Here is a 25,349-nt window from a genome sequence, read left to right on the forward strand (position 1 = left end):
CCCTCGAAATGTAAATGCAACACGTCACATCGCTATAGGTACAACACGCCGTGATAGGCAATCGATACAACACGAAAACGTCTACATTGACTCAACGCGTCCTGTTGTCAAATGTCTTGTACGCAGATGGCAATTTACCTACGCAATTGGGCATTTTTACCAGGTGCATAAAATGCACCGAACTATCTAGCGGTAGAGGACTAGCCTTGCATTCTGGATGTATGGGGTTCGATACCAGGGGCTGGCAATCCTAACTGAGGTTTTTCATGGTTTCCTCAGTTATTTCCAGGCAAATGCCGGGATTGTACCTCTTGAATGTCCGGCCACGGACGACGAACTTTCCCTTAATCCTTTCACATGTGTGAGTGAATGCTGTGTAATGTCTTAAATGTTTGTGTTGTATCGGAGGTGGCCCTGGCATTGAGCTGATCCCTCATCCGGGGAGACCCTCCATGTCCTTGTGTAGTCAAAAGAGTATGTGATCTGATAGCCTAATTCCTCTCCTGACAGGTCGCGGCCCTGTAACGCCCTTGTGGCGTGGGTCGTATAAATGAATCTAAAAGAGAGAGGTTAAACTAAAATAAATAAAGAAAGAAAGTATAAAGTACAGTGGAGGCTCTTAACTTAGACAGAAATCAAGTTCGACATCCTATAGTTCGACTGCTTACGTAGGAGAATTAGCCACGCTCCTGTAAGGGCACTAAGAAATGGGTTTGTCATTTGAATGGGAATTGGTTCTGTGTCTTGTAGTAATACTTTAGTTAAAGGATAACAGAAAATTTCATTGATTAGGACATCCATATTAATCACTGATTTTAAATTAACGAACTCTTCTTTTTCTATTTGAGAAATGTGCCGTTTGTGAAACGGAACTGTCGAAACCCACTGTGGTAGTAGAAGCGCATACACAAGTCTCGGGGCGGGCAGAAAATGCAAGTACATTACCGCTACTGTATTCGTTGAGGGATAACCAATAAGAATTTGTATTCATTTCACCTGTCACACCCACAAATCTTATTGGACTGAACTTTCAATTCTGTTCAGTCGAACTTAGGAGAGTCCACTGTACATGGTTTTAAGAATGGTGTAAACACTCCTGTATCTTTTTTATAATAGATAAAACTGCTGAAATTTAATGAAGATATGAAGATTTTTATATGGTTTCCGGACTGTGTTTCCGCAATAGAAGATACCAATGTCGAAACAGTGCAGCATTCAATGATGAAGAATATGCAGTTTCTACGTTAAGGGTCTAGAAGTAGACTAAATTACTTACTATTGAAATTGACTACCTTTGGAAACGTGAAGCAAGATAATGGGAAGTAGAGGAATGTGGAATTACGAGTAATATTGATAGACCATGTACCTAACGACACTCCTTTAAGCGCAACAACGATAACATTTTTAAGCGTGATATAATACGGTTTCGCTGGCGAGTTTTACAGACAAAATACACACAAACATTATGGTACATTACTTATGGGTACGTTGGGTGAAAGAGGTGATTAGGTCTGTGAAGGGAAAGTCGCAGTAATCGAAGTGAGGCATTTTAAGTGCATTTATCAAGCGTATTTTAGGGCAGCTGAAAGGATGTCATTTAAGGGCCTAAGTAGTATTCAGTTATATTTTGAACTTAAATAGTATATTACGATACAACGTTGTGAAGTGCTTTTTTTTTTTTACAAAATCGAGTATAGGTTTGAAAAACGAGCAGAGATAGTTTTTCAATTTCCGTCTATTGGACAACATTTTTTGCACGATCATATTTATAAACTTGCAAATATAATGTATTTTGGATTGAAAATATAGAGCAATATTATTCCAAAGCCTTCGTAAAACTATAAGGGAAACCCGGGCAAAGCGGATAAGCTAAGAATAAACAATGTCACAGGCTATATTTTGATGCTCCCGAAATAAAAATTTCATGACTTTGGTTATGACATATGTTGTCCACATATCTACGAAACAGCAATTCGTTTCTCGTACCTACGGAGAGTGATATGATTTGAGAAAGAAAATATAGTTAATTATTCGCTTTGCCGGGTACACGGGAAAAGTGAATATCCCTATAACATTTTTACCTTTCTGTTTAATTTATATTAATTGATAATAAAATTTAGTCAACACATAAACACGATGTTAATGAGGCGTATGAGACTATAAGAAATGTTATTACAGCCCTTTACAGCATGTTAGATTAGTACAAAATACAAATTTGAACAAGTCGACGTTTCACTGGCACTGAAGACTTGGATTTCTTCTGCTTTTCCTCCTGCCCATGAGTTACTTCTTCAACGTTTTTAATCTGTATAGATGTAAGAGCTTCAGAGTGCTGACATTTTCTTCGTTGAACTCGTAGCTTTCGAGCATCCACTTTTGGCACTGGTCTAAATCAAAAGAACTGACTTGGGTTTTCCTGCTGACGATGTTGAAACTGAAAATCAGAGTGTAATTGATGTATTAAATATTTCGTCAATCTCTGAAGATGCCGACATCACAGATGTGGTTGATTCTGAGTGAGCATTAACTGTTTCTTCAGCCGCTGAAGAAGCAGGCACAGCAGAATTTGTTAAACCTGAGCAAGCTGTGTTTTCGCTGATTTCTGTCTCAAGTGGGCGATCTGTAAGTTCATCAGGAGCAAATTCTTCAACAACAAACACATTATGGTTTATGGTCAGATAGCAGAACCACTGATTGGGAGATTTTATTTCTTCAAGTGCTTTCTTCATGGATTCTTCAGACAATTTGGCTTGCTTCGTCTTTCTCTTGAAAATTAAACCATCTGAAAACATATTACGACCTTTTTAAGTAAAAATTAAGATCAGTGTTGCTGATTTATAATTTAATTTTTGTGACTTAATGCCTCCACTATGTAAAATGATCTAACATGCGTTATTACAATGGACAAATACATACAAAAAATACAGTTGACAAGGTCGCAGGGCAAAGGGATAAGTTATCCACTTTGCCCTATTCACTTTGCCCGCAGACGCCACTTCGCTTTTCATTCAATGTTATACAAACATAAACGTCAATAATCTTCTTCGTAAGTACGGTATTTTAGAACTAATTCTATCGCCTATATATTGCTATCACATAACAAAGAGTTTCTGCGGTACTGTTTGTTGTACATATTTACCTTGAAATATTTTTCGAAAACAGTCAATTTTCTTTAAACACACGCTGACTTCTTCTCTTACTAGCTAGAATGTCAGTTCCAGCAGCAAAATCTAGTAGGGATTCTTCCCCAACATAGCAGAAATCGCTACCTGTTGGCGTTTCTAAGAAATTGGCATTATTTTCTTTGCCCGGGTTATTCGTTTTGCCCGGGTAATGGTAATGGTAACTAAGTAACAATAAGTGCACTGTAATAGGTCTATTTCAGTTTTATGTTATTAAGAATGGTTTCCCTAGCAACAAGTTTCTGATTGGGAATTCTAAATTTCAAAGCCTAACAATACTAGTTGTACTTAATGCAACAAAATTCACTATCGTGCAAAAAATTAGTTATAACGAAATATGTAAATACAAAAGTTATAATATATTATTCTCAGTTTCCGTCAGCATTGCCAGTGGATTTCGGGGTAACCTCGAGTATAGCTGATATGGTATGCGATCACGTACAGTCGGTCCTTTATGAACTAGTGAACAGCTACTTTTTATGCAGACATTACCTAGATCCCTTTCTTTTCCAGTTGATTTGCGTTGTTTTGTCTCAGTGACAGAAATATGAAAATCAACTGAGCTCGACCTACTTCCACAAATCAATGAGTTTGAAACATCCGAGAACTAAAACCAGTAAGCGAAAATCAAAATTTTTTTGCAACTTTAATAAGGGAATTAAAATCTAAACTATTTGAAAATTTATTCTCACTCTTAATTTCCTATAACTTTCCGTGGTTCGTTTAGATCTCCTTTATCGTTGTTCTCTGACATGTTGTTTACTCTCCTTTCCAGGATTATTGATCAAAGTCTCAATAATCTCTTTTCTAATATATTAAGCATTTCGTCAATAGGAATTCCAACCGGTAATAATCAACTGTAATTAACCCAGATATGCCTACTGTCCTATTAAATGGTGAGTTGTCAATGTTTCAAATTACCCTCTCTACAGTCAAAGCATTTACTTTTTCACAGGTGTCACTATTACTGGTCTTAATTAGAGGCTTGCTAGGTGTGTTAAGACTGGTAATTAGAGTTCTGATCATCGTTGAGTTTGAGGTGTGGACGTGAGAATCGTTCGTTTATTTCAGCTATGGCGTCCGAGACGCAAATCAGATAAGAATGTTAAATATTTTTACAGTTCGGAATTATTTCACAAATTGTTGTAGATCAAATGACTCCTAATGAACATAAATATAACGTGAAACCACAATGCGTTCGAAATATCTATTCATTGCCACATGACAATGAAAAAAACTTATGTGTCCTTTTAGAAGGACAGTAGGCATATTCCCATATATTTTGAAATTGTTTCGCTTTTTCAATTTTAGTGGATTTTCCCTGCATGAAATGCTATCTACGTTTGAAAATTATGCTACGGGCGAAATTTCATCTCAAATACAGACATATCACTCTAATGCAGCCTAAAAATGCCACACAGAGTTCGTGTTCACTCAAAATTGGGTTCCTTGTCAACCCACTGAGGCGTGTGGATATGAAGGGAAAAGTTGAGACAGTGCCGGGTGTAGTTGCAGGGTAGCTAGTCGGCAGAGCGTTGGTGCGCTAAACTAAAGGTCCTGGGAACTATTCCCGGCTCCGGAACAATTTTTCCTTTGAAATTATTCAAGTCTGCTTCACAGGGAGATATACCTGAAAGCCAGATTTGCACAGCAAGATCTGTTTACATTTGGAGGACTGGTGACGTTCTGGAGGGAGGTATTGAACGGACGTAAGTTTCTATTGTTTTTCATTTAGTATTTTTGGAAGAGGTCTTATTTTCTATCTAAATTGTCATTGTCATAACAATATAGATTTTAGAAAATGAACTGAAACCTGTCTTTCAACATTGCCACAGCAATTGCTTCATTATATGTACCGTCACTTCTCTCCCAATATAACCTCCTCCTCGAAACTTCAACACTCTTTTCGCCTATTACTAATTTTTACGTATCAATAGCAATACGGTACTATTCAATGACGAAAGCATTCCAGAGTTAAAACGAATTTAGCCACAATGCATCATTCTTCAGAATAATATTAGTAGTAATAATAAAGAAACTATAATAAAATAACAACGTAATAATTTGTTAATAATAATAATAATGATAATAATGATAATAATAATAATAATAATAATAACATTAATAATAATAATAACAACAATGATAATTGTAAATTACAACAACTCCATTGTTTCCTTTCATGTAAGCATAGTATACAATTATTCCTCAAAATGTATGCTCATATGCCTACTGTCCTTTTAAAAGGACACCTGTTTCTAGCTCAACCAGTTACAACTAGAATGTTTCGACACCATACAAATACTTCAGCTATATACTGCATTAAATGACATTTGAAAAATACACAAAAATTGCAAAAAAATATTTCAGGCTTATCTGGGTTAAAATCCAAACATGGCTTATTTCCTGCCAACGGCTCCACTGTTACTGAGAAGAACTAAAGCTGGATATCTCAACCTTTCTTGCCAAGTCCATACTTGCGCGACTCATGAATCTATTTAGAAATTAGACATTGTTACTTTAATAATAGTCTATAGTATAAATATTGTAGAAATATATTATTATTATCATTACTATTATTTTATTACTAGCAAGAGATCTTACCATTCATAAATATGCATTTACGACAATTGGTCCCATAATATCTCAAAATACTTAGTTTATAGTTCTCTACCATCTGTAGAAATTTGACCCTAAAAGTTTAAGATATTCTGTAGGTAAAAAGTCCGCGACTTAAAGATACGAGGAGTGTTCAATTAAGACTGGCAATAATGCTCATATAAAAATTTATTGTCAAAGATTACTCATATAGACTTTTGTTCCCCTCAAAATACTTCCCCCCCCCCCCCAATGCAATGCACTGGTCCCGGATCCTTTGCCATTCCTGAAAGACGTGCAGGAAGCCATTCCTTGACATCCTCTTCAGGGTCGCCTCTAAAGCTTGTACTGCCTGGGTGTCGGTGTCGAACCGACGTCCCTTAAGGACTTTTTTGGCCATGAGGTTGAGAAAAAGTCACACGAAACCAAGTCGGGACTGTAATACGGATGAGGTACCGTAGAGACGCCTTGTTGTGCTAGGAACTCGGTAGCTTTCAGTACACAGTCTACGTTAAGGCCTAAATTCCACGTTATTCATAAAATTGTTTAAATAACCTTATTGTATTTTGTAATGGTAAATCTCCAGAAATCAGAAAATATCTCATAAATTCTTGTTCCTCCCACCTGAACAAAGCAAGCACACAGGTATGAACATTCTACTTTCTAGCCTTTAATGTCAGACTTACATAGTGGTACACTGGCTTTGAAAAATATTTGACCTCTACTAATCGATACTCATCGTTTAATTTGTTCCTGTAAGAGTGGCTTCCTTTGTTATTACTTCTATGAATAGATAGTACGGATAAAAGTCATATAGTCCACTTCTGTGGAGTAACGGTTAGCGCGTCTGGCCGCGAAACCAGGTGGCCCGGGTTCGATTCCCGGTTAGGGCAGGTTACCTGGTTGAGGTTTTTTCGGGGTTTTCCCTCAACCCAATATGAGTAAATGCTGGGTAACTTTCGGTGCTGGACTCCGGACTCATTTCACCAGCATTATCACCTTCATCTCATTCAGACGCTAAATAACCTAAGATGTTGATAAAGCGTTGTAAAATAACCTACGTAAAAAGTCATAGTATCCAATAGCACATAAATATACTCTCATTATAGAATTCAAAATTCCATCTTACTATAATAATAATTGTAAAAAGCACAAGGTTTAGTGGGAAACGGTTGCTACTGTCAATAATTATTAGAATAATTTAAACTTATCTACATTACCATTCTTCCCAAACACTTTTGTACCCGTTAAAAAATAGTGTCATCTACTGAGATCTAGTGGAACTATTTGAAAGTTTGTCAATGAGTTATGTTTTTGGTTCTGACTTCTCCGGTGGTTATAAAGTTCACTTACACTACCACAAAACACATATTATTAAACGTCAGTGTACACGATGATTTCATTTCTGTTAATTTTATATTTTTAATTGGTTATTTTACTACGGTGTATCAGCTACTAGGTTATTTAGCGTTGATGGGATTGGTGATAGAGAGATGGTATTTTACGATATGAGGTCGAGGATTAGCCATAAATCAACTGACATTCGCCTCGGAGAGAACTCAACCAAGTAATCAGCTCAAGCATCCGAGCGCAACTCCGAATCGGCAGGCAAACACTTTAGCTGACTGAGCATCGCCGGTGGCTGTTTCTGTTTATCCAGACTATTATCTTCCACTTCGATATTTCGATAGAGCTATTCCTACAATGACTGGGATGATGGATTATTTGTATTTAAGTGAATTGAAACTATTAACATCCGTATAATAAAAAAAAATAATGTGTATTATTGAAATCAAGCTTTCAGGTATAGCTCTCTGTGAAATGATTTGAATAATTTCAAGGGAAAAAATTGTTCTGGAACCAAGTATCAAACCCGAAACCTTTAGTTAAACGTACCATTAGGTAAACGTACCAACGGTCTACCAACTGAGCTGCCAAAGACACTTTACCAGATACGGAACCAATTTTTCCCTTATATATCCACAGACCTCAAAGTGGACTGAAAACCGTCAAGCAACCAACATAGAGTGCACACAAACTCTGTGTGACTTGAATTGTGTTAACGGACAGTAACGTGTATTGTGCAATTCAAGCTTTCATGTATAGCTCATTGTGAAGCTGATACCCGGCCCAGGAACAATTTTTCCCTTGAAATTATTCAATATGTATTATTTATGTAAACTTTTACGCAGCAACTTTCTGCGACACGATGATACAGTAAACTATTTTAAACTTTCCTGATTAGTCGAAAGATTGACGACGAGATTAAAAACCACATCTAATGTGTATTGGAAGGAACACTAACGGGACTCGTTATCGTGTCAAGTTACTTAACAGGTAACCCAAGAATAAAACAGCCCACATTAAGACTTCTTTTTAGTGTGCAGTTCTTAAAAAAGACTATATCGTCAGAGATAAACAAGAAAGAAGACAAACAGATAGAGAGGAACAAACAAACACCCACCGAGTAATTATGAATGGCAATAAATAACAGAAAAGGAAAACAACTTTACGGGCTTAGTGAAAATGACTGGACATAAACTAGACTCTCGTTAATCGGACCTCTCAATTATCCGACCTTTTTGTAGTGTACCCTACTCACTATCACTCCTACCATATTTTTTCTTGGGAAATTTGCACCAGTGCCATGTGTTCTACTGTAATATACTTATACACATATGTATTTATATAACGTTTACACGTGTCGGCTATGTGTGGAACGTCCTAGTTTCGATTTAAAAGTGCAAGTGGAATAGTTTGCAAAGCTTGTAACATTAAATTTAGTAACATTTTTAAGCACTTTCAGTAATTCGTCATTCTGGTTAATCGGGCACAATTCCGTGCAATGACTAGATTAGAAACAGTCTACTGTATTTAATTAACGTAATAAAATTTACTGTTAAAGTTTTAAGGAAACATTCCTGTTTAAATATCTTCTCTCTCCACTGTAAAATGTACAACCGGTTCCACTCGTCACCGGGAAATATGCCGTTTCTTTCCTAGCAAAACTCAATTCCTTGCGTAAGACTGAATAAATTATATCCTTTGAAAAGCAATTCCTTTTACTTAGAAAACGTAATAAACTACGGCATTTACAGTATTTAAAGGATCAGGGTTAAGATTATATTGCATTCTACTCGTAATTCTATATATAGGCAAATCGGCTCATACGTCAGTACCATTCTAAGCGCCTCAGAAAAAATAATTTAAAAATCTGTACAGAATATTCTCTAAATTAGAATAATTCAAATCACACAATGTTCCAGTTCGTAAAAAATACGGTTTAGTGACTCTTTCACCATCACATGATTGATCTGTAGCATCTAATATCTATATCTTTCGTTCACATATTCAAATGTATTCTCGTCTACACCGATACACTCTGGACTTCAATTGACTCTGGAGAAAGAAATCAAGCGATTTGTCATGAAATAATTTAGTCGATCACTCCTTGTCATTTTCTCTCGATCTATTTACCAGAAAAAAAAATATTGATATTACGGAGAAACACATTTCTCATTTATGTTATTAAATATTCTTTTAAATTTTAATTAAACTTCTTTCAATAGCCTTCAGACCTGATTCAAAATAAGTAGGTGTTCAGATACAATGGGCCATAAAACTAAATTAACATTAATATTATAAATAGAAAAATCATTAAAATTAGTTAATTTTGAACATCTTTTTTTGCTGTACGGAACATTATTCACGAGGTCTGTCCCCTCCCAAAAAGAAACTCAAATATAGGTAATTATGTAGATTAATTGAAATATTTTACTATTTTAATGGAATAAACACGAATTGAAACATAACACAGTGAACAGTTCTGAAAATATAAGTTTCTGGATGAATACTCATCTTCTTCGAGCTCATGTTCTTCCTAAGATTAAAATAACAAAAATTACAAGATACCTGACCCCTACTAATGGATAGTGATCGATAATTTGTTCGTGTAAATGTAACTTATTTGGTTATTACTTCTTCGAGTAGGTGGCGAATATAATAGCCGGTGTCGCCAATTTTAGATAAATATACCCGCATTATAGAATCTAAAATTTTATTCCCCATTAAAGAGAGTAAAAGCTTTTGATATAGTGGGAAACCACTTACTGTCAACTTTGAGAATTATTTGTACTTAATCTACATCATGATTTTCCTCCACCACACTTTTTTATTCCTTCCAATAATTATTGTGTCACCTATTGAGAGCTAGCGAGGTTATTTCAAAATTTGTCAATTTGTTATATCTTCGGTTCTGACTTCTCCCGTGGGTAAAATGTTCTCTTACACGATCAGAAAGTTCTAGATCAGCTATCTTTGAACGCCAGTGTATATAATATAAATAATAATAATAATAATAATAATAATAATAATAATAATAATAATAATAATAATAATAATAATAATAATAATAATGTCTTCTGCCATGTCAACAATACGTTGCCAAATTCTTAGAAGACGGCAGACTCCATCTGCAACAGCACTTCTGGATGTCTCTCTCACTGACCAATCTAAAGCTATTCGTATGACAACTCTTGATTCAAGGCGAATGCGTCGCTTCCACCTAACTTACAACAGTTCAGTATGGTATTACTATTATTATTATTATTATTATTATTATTATTATTATTACTATTATTATTAATATTACTATTTTATGTATGGTATTCTCTATCTAGGATTTTATCCCCCCTCATCAGAAATCATAATTCGCACCCTAGTCTGGTTGGCGAGTTGGTATAGCGCTGGCCTTCTATGCCCAAGGTTGCGGGTTCGATCCCGGACCAGGTCGATGGCATTTAAGTGTGCTTAAATGCGATAGGCTCCTGTCAGTAGATATACTGGCATGTAAAAGAACTCCTGCGGGACAAAATTCCGGCACATCCGGCGACGCTGATATAACCTCTGCAGTTGCGAGCTTCGTTAAAAAAAATATAACATTAACGCACCCTAGTTAATACCCTTACAATTCTAAACTCTTCAATTATGTATAATATTAAATGTCAAATTCATAACATATTTTATCGTCATTTTGCCGTACTCTGTGTCTTGCAGAAGACTAAATTATCGTATTATTCCATGATTTTCTTGCAGGTTTTATATCTTCTTGCAACGTAAAGCACATGGTGCACATTTTATACATCAAGAAAGCTGAGCGAAGTCCAGAAGAGCTATTCACTCAATTGTCGTATGAGAGGATGAGAATGATATCGCCACAGAGACAAAATTATGCAGGAGAGCGTATTAAAGATGTAGAATCCAATGTTATTAGATGCAAGATCATAATTTCTACAGCGTACACTTAAATACGTCATATTTTGAGTAATTTTATAAAATTTTACTAGTAGTTTCTCCATATATATAGGGTGATTCAAAAGGTAAGGTCAAGTGGTGAGGTGATGATTCAGGGCGACATTTAGAGCAGGAAAGTCCTTTGTCAGTTTCATAGGTTTACAACAGGTGAAACTGTTAATTCAATATCTCATGATACTTACAATAAATACTAATTTTCCGTCATTTGTTTTCAACTAGGTTTGTTTACAAAGCATGATTTTCACCATTGATGGAATGACAATATAACACACGCGGTAAAATGTTGTGATTGGCCAGCACGATCCCCTGACTTACACCCTCTGGACTTCTTTGTATGAGTTTTATGAAAAAAAAGATGTACGCTACGGAAATTACAGACAGAGATCTTCTGCTCCAAGGAATTAATGTAACTGCAACAGACATCAGATTACGAAACGCTCTGTTAGATCTTTTGGACGGCGTAGTAAAAGAACGCGCCTGGACATGTTTGCATGCAAACGAAGGACATTTTGAACAGCTACGCCAATCATGTACTGTAAATTAGTAATTGTTATAAGTAAGTCACCTTAGTTGTGAATAAATTTTATCTGTTGTAACTCTGAAACGGTTGCAAATAAATAAAACTAAAAAGGACTTTCTTGCTGTAAATGTCGCCCTGAATCATCTCCTCACCGGTTGATCTCATCTTTTGAATCACCGTGTATGTGGGAAATGTACTCGTACAGAAAATGATTTTGTTAAAAGTGTGGCTTTGCACTATCTCATTCTCACCGCTTCATATAATAGGAAAAGGAAAGGAACTCAGAAGATTAACTGAAACAATATTATTTTTCTTGCAGTTGGATTCACTGAAGTAGAAGGAGCGGCTGCACACACGACGTTTGTTGGAGAGAAGACGGATAATTCAGCGTTCAACCCTTTGAATATAGTGAGTGGTAACCAAAACATAAGTGATAATAAATCTAATTTTATTACAATTACTTCTCGTAGTGATATACAGATGTCAGAGAAACCGGCGCAAAAGTCAATACCACATAAATTAATACATTAAATTTCGATCATCCGATCTATAATTATATGGTTAGAAATACAAACGATTATAATTTGATTCCAGGCAGGATAGTGCAAATTAAGCTGTTTTCTTCATAAGGTAATTGTGTGTCCATTTCTCCAGTTGTCTCTGCACACTGCAATAAGAGTTTTGCTTCTTTCATACAAAACAGTGGCAAAATGATCCTCATACTCAATTCATAAATTCCCATTTTAGGCCTAATGTTAGATAATTATAGTATTTCAAATAAACATTTTTTACTTTAAAAGAAAGACGTCATACCATATCTAAACCTGGCCACCGGCTTGGCTCAGTCGGTTAAGGCGTTTGCCTGCCGGTCTGAAGTTGCACTCGGGCGCGGGTTCGATCCCGCTTGGGCTGATTACCTGGTTGGGTTTTTTCCGAGGTTTTCCCCAACCGTGAGGCGAATGCCAGGTAATCTATGGCGAATCCTTGGCCTCATCTCGCCAAATACCATCTAGCTATCACCAATATCATTGACGCTAAATAACCTCGTAGTTGATACAGCGTCGATAAATAACCAAATAAAAAATATATCTAAATCTGAATGTGTTGAGAGCGATTACTTTCTTCAGATTCTACAGGGTGTATGGAGTAAAACTGTCATTATTTTAACTGATGATTATTCATGTCATAATGAAGAAAAAATGTCCTTACAGTTTTTTTCTAATTGTAATATTTTTAACTAATTAAGGTTTACAAAATTAGACGTTTTGTAACGTTGCTGGATGGGGAAGAGGGGGTTTATAAGTACACATTACAGCTCAAGCGTGTACAGACATACCGGTACAAATGCTCTGTTCTAATGCAGGAGCGGGATCATGATAATACTGTTGTTTACATAAAACGAGCAGCAAATACAAACTTTCAGTCTCATTAATAGAATATTATGGTAAATTTACATTTTATGTAAAAATATTACTCCATTTTTTATTGTATGTCAAAAAATAAACGATAATGGTTTTCTACGCAACATTACACGAACTTTTTTCTAATGCAAAATTTTAGTCTCTCCCGCTTCCGTTAAGCAGTATCATTTTAAAACAAATTTCTGGTTGTGTGATTTTCGAAACGGTGTAACAGACTCCTAGTTTCTAAAAATCGTTGACAAACTGCTACAAAAGTTCGCCGATGAGATAATCTTCTTTCAAGGAAACGTTGGCGGTACATCCTTCATGTCTGACTTGAATTACGACGACTTTCTCCATAAATTAATAACATATGATATTTCTAAACTGTAAATGGCATTGTAAGTTGTTATCGAATACCTTGTACTGAACTGTCATCCAATCTGGAGTAGAGCTATGGACAGGGAGCTTGAACTCAGCTGACTCGTACTTACGTCTGTGCAGAGTACTGCCTACTGAACACGTTGCTACGTCTCTCCAGAATATTAACAAATTTAAGCATACATTTTTTATTTAATTTGACGAAAACGTAATAGAACACACAAATATTTATTTAAACTAATATTAACTCTTTGTTAGATATACTGTACCGTCTGCTGTAATAATTGCTTTCGTAATTTTACTAACGATATAAGCAGTATAACGCAAAAAAATATAAAAAGAAACATTTTTTTCTATGAAAACTATCAAGTTTCGACCCTATGTTGTACGGATATTTTTTGATCCTGTAGACCGTCCCCGACGACTGTGAAAAGAACGGCACTTACAGTACACACCTTACACTCTGTATACCCACAAGCAAGTACTTCGTATGGTTATGGAAGTGTAATAAAGGAACAATAACTTAAATTCAATGGGTTTTTAATTGAAACAAATAGAACATAAATAAAAATTATTTTTGCTCAATCCTGCTCTTTTGGCATACTTATCATCATTGTTGCATGCCATGTAACTTGAAGATACAACACATTCAATCGTTACTACGGAAACGGTGAAAATAACAGTGCGGTAAGTAAATTATTTGCACCTCCAATGTTGTAAATAAATCCTCTACACACTTGACATAGAGTCACTTGTAAATTGAAAAGAAACAAGAACTCTGACTGAACAAAATGTAACTTTTTTTTATTAACATTAAAATTGAACGTGAATTTGAATAATTATTAAATGTTACGGGATAAAGTCTGCCATTCTCTTTATTTATGAAAAAAGATTCAGACACTTCAATTTCGTATATTGCTATAGTTTGTAATTAATTTGAACAATGCAGACAGTCGTATTCAGCAAATAAAATGAAATAATATAAAAACACGATGACCTAGAAAATTGCATATTACCATTAACAAAATGACAAACGTTCAGTTCAAAATTAATACATAATTAAAATACATAATATAATAAGACAAATATGTAAATTATGATTGTTCAAAAATAATATTCCATACATGGACATTAAGTGCATAACAAACTCCCGGAAATTAAAAATACTCCGCGCAAGCACCTCTTTTTTCAGACTTTCTCTCGCCTCTGTTATAGAGCACTTATCAACCTAGTACCGCAATATACTAGGAGTACTAGAAAATGTTTTTAAACATTTATTGTTGAAATTTACATTCACATGATGAAATAATTATTAAAACTGTTAAGTCCAGTTTAAACAATTTGAGATACGAGGTTTTCATTCTTAGCCAAGGAATACTAATTTCAACAAAATAATGTAATGGTTTGTTACCAATCTCCGATTATTTCAGTTTATTTGTAGTGCTAAATGCAAAGTGCAATTAAGTCACATAAGACAATGCTAATATAAGCAGAAAATTGTGCTGGAGAAAATGGTCCCTAGTAGTCTAATTCAACAATTAAAGATAAAAGATATTTAATAATTGGAGTAAAACTGAAAATTTTCGGTGAATCGAAAATGACCCAGTGGGTATAAATGGGTTAAACTTCTAGTCTTCTTATATATTACTATAATATATTTTAAAACAAGAACGTTTGTTCAAAACTCATTGTAATATTTATTTTAGAACTGGTAAGTAGCCTGTTGAGTATGAACGGAATCTTGGTTATTCATTACGGATTATTATACGCATCCTTTCTTTGTAAGACTCAAAAGAATGTCTAACATGAACTATGGAAATTTTCTTCTCTCCTCATTTGTATTGTATGGGTGTCTATAAGTTTGTGGAACGTAATTGACATGCGCACGAAATCAATAAGTTCCAAGCCCTGCATTGTAACATTTGCAAGCACTGATGCAAAAAGTAACGGTGTATTGCAATATTTTATGTGTGGTATAAAATATCTGTATTTTGGATTCATTAGGTTCATAAATAACTGGAAAGAATTTTTTTAAGATACAGTTTCATTTTCTTATGTGACTGTAAATTCTCAAGTAATTCTATTCTCCTTCATTTGGAAGTAATAATATTGCCATAGATTTAAAACGGCAATAGCAAAACTCTGTTGCCTTTTGAAAGTACAGCTTCTCTGTAATTACTAATACATATGACTTCAAAATAACATAAAATTATCTTAACTGTACACTGTGCGATATTCGATTCTGATCCAATCATAGTAGCCTGCAAATGCGATAACAATTATTGTAACCAAGTCTCCAAAATTCTAGTAAACAAGAAAATTCAGCACACATGAAATACAATATATATCAAGATCGCAACATATATCGTTAAAAATACTTTAATCATCATGATTTATTCCAAAACCTTCAAAACGATAACTTGTTTGCCACACTGGATGCTGTAACCATCAAAGCACTGTCCCTCTTTACCCATAGATAATACATTTCTTCAGGGTTGCTTTTTAGATTCGTCGTATTTAATCTCAAAAGTGCTCAGGGCACAATATTACACTGACGTTCAAAGATATCTGAACTACGATTTCATAATTGTGTAAGCAAATTTTCTAACCATGGGATAAGTAGGAACCAAAGACATAAAAATTAAAACATTTTGAAAGGATTCAGCTAGTTCTCAATAGATGACATCATTTTGGGGACGTTAAAAATTGTCAGGTTAAATGGTTATGTAGATTAAGCATAAATTATTCTCATAATTGACAATATCAGCGGTTTGCAGCTAAACCTAATGTTGTTTTACAATAAGTAGAGTGCAATGAAAAATTGAATTCAGCTGTCAAAAAAAAAAAAAAGTGGCCGCACTCGTGAACAGCGAATATTTTCAAAGTCCACTTCGGATCACTGAGATTTACACGATGCATTTGCTTATAGAAGCAGTTCCGGAACTATGAAATCTTTCCACATATGTGTCTCGTAGACCAGCGGTAGAGTGCTCGCTTAATCATTCGAAGGTTGTGAGTTCGGACTTTGTTCAAGTTTTCATTTTATTTTTTAATCGTTCGTTAGCGATATAAATAATATTCCAATTATCATTTGTACTCTGTTATCGTTCGTTAGCAATATAAATAATATTCAAATTATCATTTATATTCTGTTATTTTTCTCTAGCCTTATAAACAGGGAAAGGATTTATATGTAAATACATATTTACTTATAAAGCTAATATAATTTATATTTTGCATTATCTTTATGTTTCACAATGTGTAGGGTTGAAAAATCCTACTTTTATTTTCCATATTTTTCCATATTTTAGAGTTTAGTACATATTTTCGTTAATTTCCATATATTTTCCATATTTCATATAAAACAGTCCATATTATATTAGGTTTAACAATAAAACAAAACAAAATTCCATGAACTTTTAAAAATACATTTCAACAATAGAGATTTAAACACATGTTCAGTAATCCCTTTAACATCAGAGTTATTTGAAAATTAGCAGTCCTATCAACAATGGGAAAGTAAGTTACAAAACTGTATTAATTTAATTTAAAATTTTTAACAGACTTCAGTTGTGCAGCTCAACAGTTAAATGCCAGTCAGAGTACACATAGGTTCAGTTTTGTAAATCATACTATAAAGACGGTAAATATGCCAAAAGTACGTCATTCAGTCAATTTAAAATCAAAACTAACAAGTTACATTTCAGAATTTAAAGAAGATGGTTTATCAACTGACAATAAAATATTATTTTGTAATTTGTGTCAGTGTGCAGTATCATCTACACAAAAGTTCCTGGTGCAACAACACATTACAACTAGTAAACATCAGGCCAACAAACAACTAAATTCCAAGCAGAGACAATTGTTTTTAACACAACCAACAACATCGAATGTAAGATCTGAGTTTAACATCGACCTGTGCCGTTCTCTCATCTCTGCTGATATTCCTCTCTACAAACTAAAGAATAAGGTCTTCAGGGAATTCCTTGAAAAATATACTCAACATACAATCCCGGATGAGTCAACACTTAGGAAGACGTATGCTCCATCCATCTACGATGAGACAATACAGAAGATAAGAGATGAAATTAAAGATAGTTCAATTTGGGTTTGATGAGACTCCCGACAAAGAAGGTAGACTTGTTGGTAATGTAGTTATCGGTTTGTTAAGTGAACAATATTCTGAACGAATTCTTTTACATTGTGATGTTCTAGAAAAGTGCAATAACAAAACTATAGTTAAACTGTTCAACGAAGCTATGGGTATCCTGTGGCCAAAGGGTATTATGTACGATAATGTGTTATTCTTTATTAGCGATGCTGCCCCTTATATATACAAAGCTGGACAAGCATTATCTGTTGTATATCCTAAATTGACTCATTTTACTTGTGTGGCGCATGCATTTCATCGTGTGGCAGAAGTGGTCAGAGACAATTTCCCTAAAGTAGATTTGTTGATTTCATCAGTGAAAAAAGTATTTCTCAAAGCTCCCAGTAGAGTTAACGTGTTGAAAGAAATGTACCCTGAAATTCCATTGCCACCAAAGCCAATTTTAACTAGATGGGGTACATGGCTAGAAGCAGTTGAATATTATGCCGAACATATAGACTCTATTAACAATGTTCTCCTTGCATTGGACTCTGAAGATGCAGTCTCAATTGATACTGCGAAAACAGTTACCTGTGACATAAGTGTGAAGAATGACTTAGCTCACATTCAGCATACATTTTCATGCATCATAAAAACGCTCAAAAGTCTCCAAAATAGGCACCTTTCACTATCTGAAAGTTTTGAAATTATAAATAGTACTGTGGAACAACTGAATCGTGGTAGAGGTAAAGTTGCAGATGCAGTAAGAGCTAAGGTGGACACTGTACTTTCAAAAAACCCTGGATATGAAGAACTACAAAAGGTTGTTGCTGTGATGAGTGGTGAATCAACAGTGAAGATTAACTTGGACTTATCCCCAGCAGACATTGTGAAATTGAATTATGTACCAGTTACTTCTTGTGACGTCGAACGCTCTTTTAGTCAGTATAAATCTATCCTCAGAGACAATAGAAGAAGATTCACTTTTCAGCACTTGAAAGAAATGTTTGTAACCTATTGTTATGGTAACAGACAATAAAAATTGTGTTTTGTTGAAACTACATTGGAAGGTAAGGTACGTCCATTATATTTTTTGTTTAGTTTGATTAAAATGTACCAATATTTAACGTACATAGTCATTTTTTTTATAATTTTAAGTCCATATTTAATTCCATATTTTGGTAAAAATCCATATTTAATTCCATATTTTGGTAAAAATAACTACATATATATTTACATATTTCATATATTTTTAGTCCATATAAATCCGTTCCCTGCTTATAAATAATATTGAAATGATCATTTGTATTCTGTTATCATTCTTTAGCGATATAAACAATATAAATTCAATGTTAGGTTTGGAACAATACAACTGCCTAATACGTGTGTTAGTTTTTTCTTCTTATTTTGTTATATTATTACATTATACTATCCTGTAACATAATACATTGAAAAATAGTCAAGAGGATTTGAACCTGATACGTTGATATTTGAATTCCGACTTTCCCAACGTCCGACGCTTCTACGTTCTTCCGACTGAGGTATGTAATTTACCTGGTATTAACGCAACTCATTTTCACAAACACTACAAGTGAACATTCATTTACTGTAGATTATATTCTGAATATTTAATAATGATATAAAAAGGTTACTTTTATGACAATAATATTTGTAGTTGTAATATCAGCTACAACAGCAGCAGTAGTATTTGTAACTATAACCAAAACAATGATTAAGGACGTATTGTGTGGATACAGTTCAATGCAGATCTTTCGAAAACTAATTACGACACTGAGGTCGAGATTATGAATTATATTCTTTTTAACTCTGTGGACTTTATGTTTGAAAATTATATAATTATTAACAAGACTTTAACAAGTATTTATTTTGCAATTTCCTATTATTGAAGAATATATACGTATTTTTATTATAGTGAATAATTTAAGATCTAGTTAGAGGCTAAGTCTCTGAGGAAACTATGACGTCATTTCTACCTGCGACTTTGACTGACATGGCTTCACAAAGAAGTGCAGGAACGAAAGAAAGTGTATTAAGGGCTGTGATTCACCTTGGTTTTTCGGCATCCGAGGCAGATAGGCGTTTCAACGTTTCAGAAAGGACAGCTCGGAGATGGGTGCAAAATTATCAACGTTCGGCAATTTTTGGCCGAAAATCTGGGAGTGGTAGAAGGAAAATTTTTACACCACAACAGGACGCCAGATTAGTGGCAGAGGTTGAAAGGAATCCCTTTCATACCGCTGCTACTTTGAAGGCAGTTGTTAATTTTCCTGGCCACGACCAGACCGTGAGAAATCGTTTAAGGGCAGCCAATTTGAGATCTCGATGTGCCATTCCTAGGGAAGTTCATAAGGAGGGGCATATAGAGGAACATTTAGTCTTTGCAGTGGGAAATGGTGATCGGGATTGGAAAAGGGTAATCTTTTCTGATGAAGTCACTTTTTCTACTACAAGGAAGGACCCACTCTTGTATATCGTCCTCCTGGTACCCGATTGGACCACAGATATGCTGTCATGCGTGCCCGCAGTGGTAGAGTATCTGTGTCGTGTTGGGGGTGGATCTCTCGTCATGGAATGGGCACAATCCATCGTATTCGCGGGAAATTTAACCAGCACAAATATCAACGGTTGCTGAAACGCTATATGGTTCTTTATGCTAGATTATTATATCCTGCTTGAATTCTTGAATTTCAGCAGAATAATCATCCAGTCCACACATCTCAATTGATTCGGGACTGGTTTTGCGAGGAGACAGGATACCGAATTGATAGACTGGTCTCGTCGCTCTTCGGACTTGAACCCTTTGGAGAATATGTGAGCACAAGTAAAGAAGTATATGCGGAAAAATTGCTCCAATCTCCCTCGAAGACGTCCTGATGATTTGTAGAATCTCGTTCAGGATTCCTGGGATGCTGTGGCTGAGAACAGTCTGTATTTGGAAACAGTAGTCTATTCCATGCCCACTCGACTGCAAGATGTGATCGAGATGGGAGGAAGATGAACTAAATTCTGAATCGTGGCTTTTTGGTCTTGATTTTATTTCTTTGTTTTTTGAACTTCTAATTGTTTAAATTTTTTAAGGCAGACGCCTGTAAGGTGTTGCTTATGCCACGAAAGATATTTTTGTTGAGAATGTAATCTTTCTTTCTATTTGCAGCTATAATGTCATAATAATTATTGATAAAGTCATGGCATAATACATTCATGAACCTGATGTTAATTACTAAAACAGTCATAAAAGAAACAAGAGCAATTATATTTTCTCTCTCTCCTAAAAAAATGCATTAGGTTGTGTTCGAACGCATGACTTACGAATACTTGGCCGAAATGTTTCCATTACGCTAAAGATCAACACGCAAAAACTTTAATTCTGACTGTAGATATCAGGCCACGTGGTCCAACAACATGTTACATCGCCTGTCTCGAATTGTAGCGGAGATACCCGAAGGGAACTTTGTGTCTAGAGAACGGCCACTTTTTCTTTTGACAACTGTACCTAGTACCTACTCCGTTATAAAAAAACTAATCATGTGGTTTCTTGACATTTGCAAGTTCGTGACGTCTCATCCGTGAAGTATTTTTACCACCCAATCAAAATTGAGTACTTTAGTAATTATAACTTTTTATTTCACATGTTATCATTAGATAATATGCTTGGGCAGCTTAATTTCAATTGAGCAACACATTTCGTTTAACTAAAATTAGAACATATAAAATGTGCCTACCTAAAAATAAAAGACATCGCACTTCAAAACTTAATATATATTCACTAACTCCGTCATCAAAATTGTTCGTAAAAATTAAGCCCAAATATTTCTACAGAATTTATATTGAATGTGAATATGTTAAATATGTTCATACTAGTTTTTAAGTGGAAAAATATACACCTGTATAAATTTTACCTGTAAAGTTTCAGAAAATTTATAACGCCACAGCAAATTATCTGTAAGCAAGCCTTATTATATTTTTACTCTTCTGAATGTGATTGTTCCTTTCAAGTTACTTTTAAAGACTTAATCATCATTTTTAACTTTTCATAAACATTTAAAATAATGTTTTAATTATTTGCCGGAAATTCAGTTCAACTAGTTAAATTGTTATCGCTGATTCTGCAATAAGATTATTGCTTTCTGTTTCAATGAGAGAGTAAAATATTTATTGTATGCAGAAATTTCGACTAGGACCTGCAAAGAACTTAAGTTTCATAAGTTATCCATAAATTCATACCGTAGTACAGTATTGTGTTGTATTAAAACAATGCAAATGTTAAGCTATATTACTTCTCCAATACTTTTCCATGCTGTTTTTAATTTTATACTTAAAGTGCCAAACATTAGGGCCGAATTGTTATTTTGTAAGAGAAATAAAGGCAAAGTTTAGTAAATGTTATGAAGTTCTCCGGGATGGTGATTGCGACTCATAGAATGAGAATATGCGAGAAAAAAGTCCACACCTGTGGAGTAAGATTATCGCGTCTGGCCGCAAAACCAGATGCCCCGGGTTCGATTTCCGGTCGTTACAAGTTACCTGGTTGAGGTTTTTTCCGGGATTTTCTCTCAACCCAATATGAGTAAATGCTGGGTAACTTTCGATGCTGGACCCCGGACTCATTTCACCGGCATTATCACCTTCATCTCATTCAGACGCCAGACGCTAAATAACCTAAGATCTTGACAAAACATCGTAAAATAACCTACTAAAATAAAATATTAAAAAAAAACGAGAAAACAAGTTATACACTCGTACCACTTACTAAACAAATTATGAAATACTGCAATCACGAAAATAATATAAATCATATTATAAACTTGTGAAAGTGACAATTTGAATACTCTTATAACTTTTGTATTATGTTCACAGGTTGGAGACATTTTTAGAGGAATCCTGTCAATTGCACAAAATCTCCTAAAACTCCCCATCGGAATAATAGCCGGCTTCTTTTCCGCAATTTCTTCGATAGTTTCCTTTGTAGTACATATATTTACTGGGGCAGGAGGCAAAACGGCATGATGATATATAAAACATGATATTTTGTATCTCTAATAGTACTCAATAAAGTACAATAGGCCCTATGCTTTATCCCAATTGAGTGTTGTAATAATACATTTATTGTCTTGTTCTGTGATAACTTCACTGATCATATTCATGTTACTTATAGTATAGTGCATTATTTTTGAAATAGTAGTCATGTATTTCTTTAATTGAAGACCTCCTTCGAAAAAGTGTATAACAGGCGTTCTCAACCTGGTGATCGTGAGCACGATAGTGCTCTTTGAATGGCATTTGATGCTCTCGTCATGCGAGTAAAAAAGTGCTCGCGAGCACGAACGCTCCTGAAATTCTTTTTTCAATTCAAACTTTGTTGTACGAATAAAATCTTTATAATATAATAGTTCCTTCTTTAGCTTATCCTTGATGTACGAGCGGAATAAATAGTTTTTCTCTCCATCCATTAGGCCTATATCTTATAGACCTGATAGGGCTTCTCATTCATGGTGTATAGCCCCTTTCAGTTCAGTGTGAACTTAAACAGAGAATTCAAGGGTATTAACATGGATGAATATATAATAGGATGCGAAACTTACTGAGTTTCCCGTAACACATACTAGAGGCTCTGTTGTAGAAATTTATCTTGCTGCCACCTGTTGGGAGGAGAGGCGTTATTACATCTAGCAGCGCACCAAGTAGCGAAAAGAGTAACTAATTATTCCATGCATTTAGCAGCGCACCTGGTGACGAAAATGTTAAACTGTGCAGAAAGTATTCCCTCCTACTGTCATCGATATTCCCAACTAACCCAATTTAAAATAAAATATTTACTTTATTTCTCACACCATCTTCCACTGAAAATTCTTACCAGGGCCAAGAGGAACATAAAAGAGACTATCTACTTCACACTACACAATTAAAATATAACCAGACAGAGACAAGAAATAAAGATTGGATAATTGGGATTGTATTCTTTGGGTATTTATTGTACAGCGCAATGGAAAAGTCTGCAAGAACTACTTAGATAGTTCAATTTATTATATTACTATTACTTTACAATACATTCAACAACACTATTTTTACAACATCCATAAACATCACTGTTTATACACACACGTAGTATCACTTTATGTTCACTTATTAACAAGTTTCTGTCTGCCATCTTGTCTCCTCGAACAATATCTCGAATGGATAAATAGAGAACAGTGGGTAATGTACCCAACACGTAGTTCTAATGTTGACCACCTACGACGTTGGGAGCTGATCGTCTTACTTCAGCCCTCCGCCTCCAGATGGTGCTGACCTCAGTTTCGCATCCTACTATATATTCATCCATGATATTGAAGAGAATAATATGGCTGCACGTGAGGAACTTAAATTGCAGATTTCCAGTCCTCTTCAGATCTGAAATATTTGTTTTAAAAGGAGAAATCATAGTCTTTGGGAATCAGAAGATACAATAATGCTGGGTGTTTCTGTCAAACGTCTGGCTATGTTTGAGACAACGTACAGTACCTATGCAAAAAAAAAAACTTTCTCACGATGAAATACCTCAAGAACTAAGCACGATTACTATTAACTAATTCACATATACAGACCTGCTCACGTGTAGCTATAAGCGACTTCACCTTGGATATCATTGAAGTTCTGAATAAAATTCATGTTCAAGGATGTCATTATCCTGGTGAGTGTTTCAAAAATGTCTGTGTTTATTTATTTTATTTTTGTATTCATATACTCGTATTAAACTTATCCTCTTTCCTGGTGCTCGCCCACTTAGTATTACAAGTGGACGGTGCTCATAATCTTCAACAGTTTGAGAACCCCTAGGGTATAACATAAAATCAATTGAATATGTGTCTTCGATGGGAAAAGTAATTTTGAAGAATTCATTTATAACAACAAATGAGTGCATCCATATACTTGTATCCTTGACTAATCAAATGGTTGTGCTAGTAAATATGGTCCTAACGAGACATGCCCCTGAAATTATTTTCTTTTCTCCTGAAATGTGTATTGTAGATTTGTTACACTCTTATTCGAGGGAGGTCTTAAATTATTGCCTCCTGTCTTTGTGTGAGACGTTTTCTGATTTCTGTCCATTAAGTTAAGATACCACAGTTTTACTTACCTATAACCTTACCTGAGTTATTTACATTTAAAATCAGATAAAGATTTGTTAACATTTCAAAAACTTTCTTATAACTATGTAAATATGCCATTTAATAAGTGATCAATTTATTAGAATCTGTTGAGACTGCAATAAAATTAAATGTAATATGAACAGAAAGCAATGTAACAAGGTAATTGTATTATAGCCGTTTGGAAAATAAAATATGGTTTACCTTGAATTTAAGGAATAATGTAAAACGCATGAATAAACAACATTAATACAATTTTTATCGAAATTGATTTAAGTGCTGCAGATACAGCATTCATATGTTGTAGATGCATGTCTTCATGCATAAGTAACATGAGTTTTTGTATTTCAAATGGATAACTTTGTACACTGACGTTCAAAGATATCTGACCTACGATTTTATGATCGTGTAAACAAACTTTCCAACCACGGAATAAGTCAGAATAAAAAATATAAAAGAATTGACAAACTTTGAAAGAGTTCCGCTAGTTCTCAATAAGTGGCACAATTATTGAGGCGGTTAAAAATGTGTCAGGAAAAATGAGTACGTAGATTAAGTCTAAAATATTCTCATAATTGAAAATATCATCGGTTTCCAGCTAAACCCAGTGTTGTTTTATTAATCAGTAGAGTGGGATGAAAAATTGAATTCTATAATGCGGGTATATTTATATATGACTGGCAACACTGACTATATCTTCGCCATGTATTCATAGAA

At 34.6% G+C, this 25,349-nt stretch overlaps 1 long non-coding RNA gene across 1 annotated transcript in view; it reads left to right on the forward strand.

Annotated features, from left to right (window-relative positions):
- Positions 1-24,885, forward strand: part of LOC138711857 (uncharacterized) — a 35,926-nt gene extending 11,041 nt beyond the window's left edge. Inside the window, exons 2-3 of the long non-coding RNA XR_011335504.1 lie at positions 11,933-12,021; positions 22,363-24,885. This is a non-coding gene — a long non-coding RNA (uncharacterized lncRNA). The remainder of the gene's footprint in view (positions 1-11,932; positions 12,022-22,362) is intronic.
- The last annotated feature ends 464 nt before the right edge of the window (positions 24,886-25,349 follow it).

Source organism: Periplaneta americana, chromosome 13, assembly GCF_040183065.1.
Source record: "Periplaneta americana isolate PAMFEO1 chromosome 13, P.americana_PAMFEO1_priV1, whole genome shotgun sequence".
NCBI lineage: Eukaryota > Metazoa > Arthropoda > Insecta > Blattodea > Blattidae > Periplaneta > Periplaneta americana.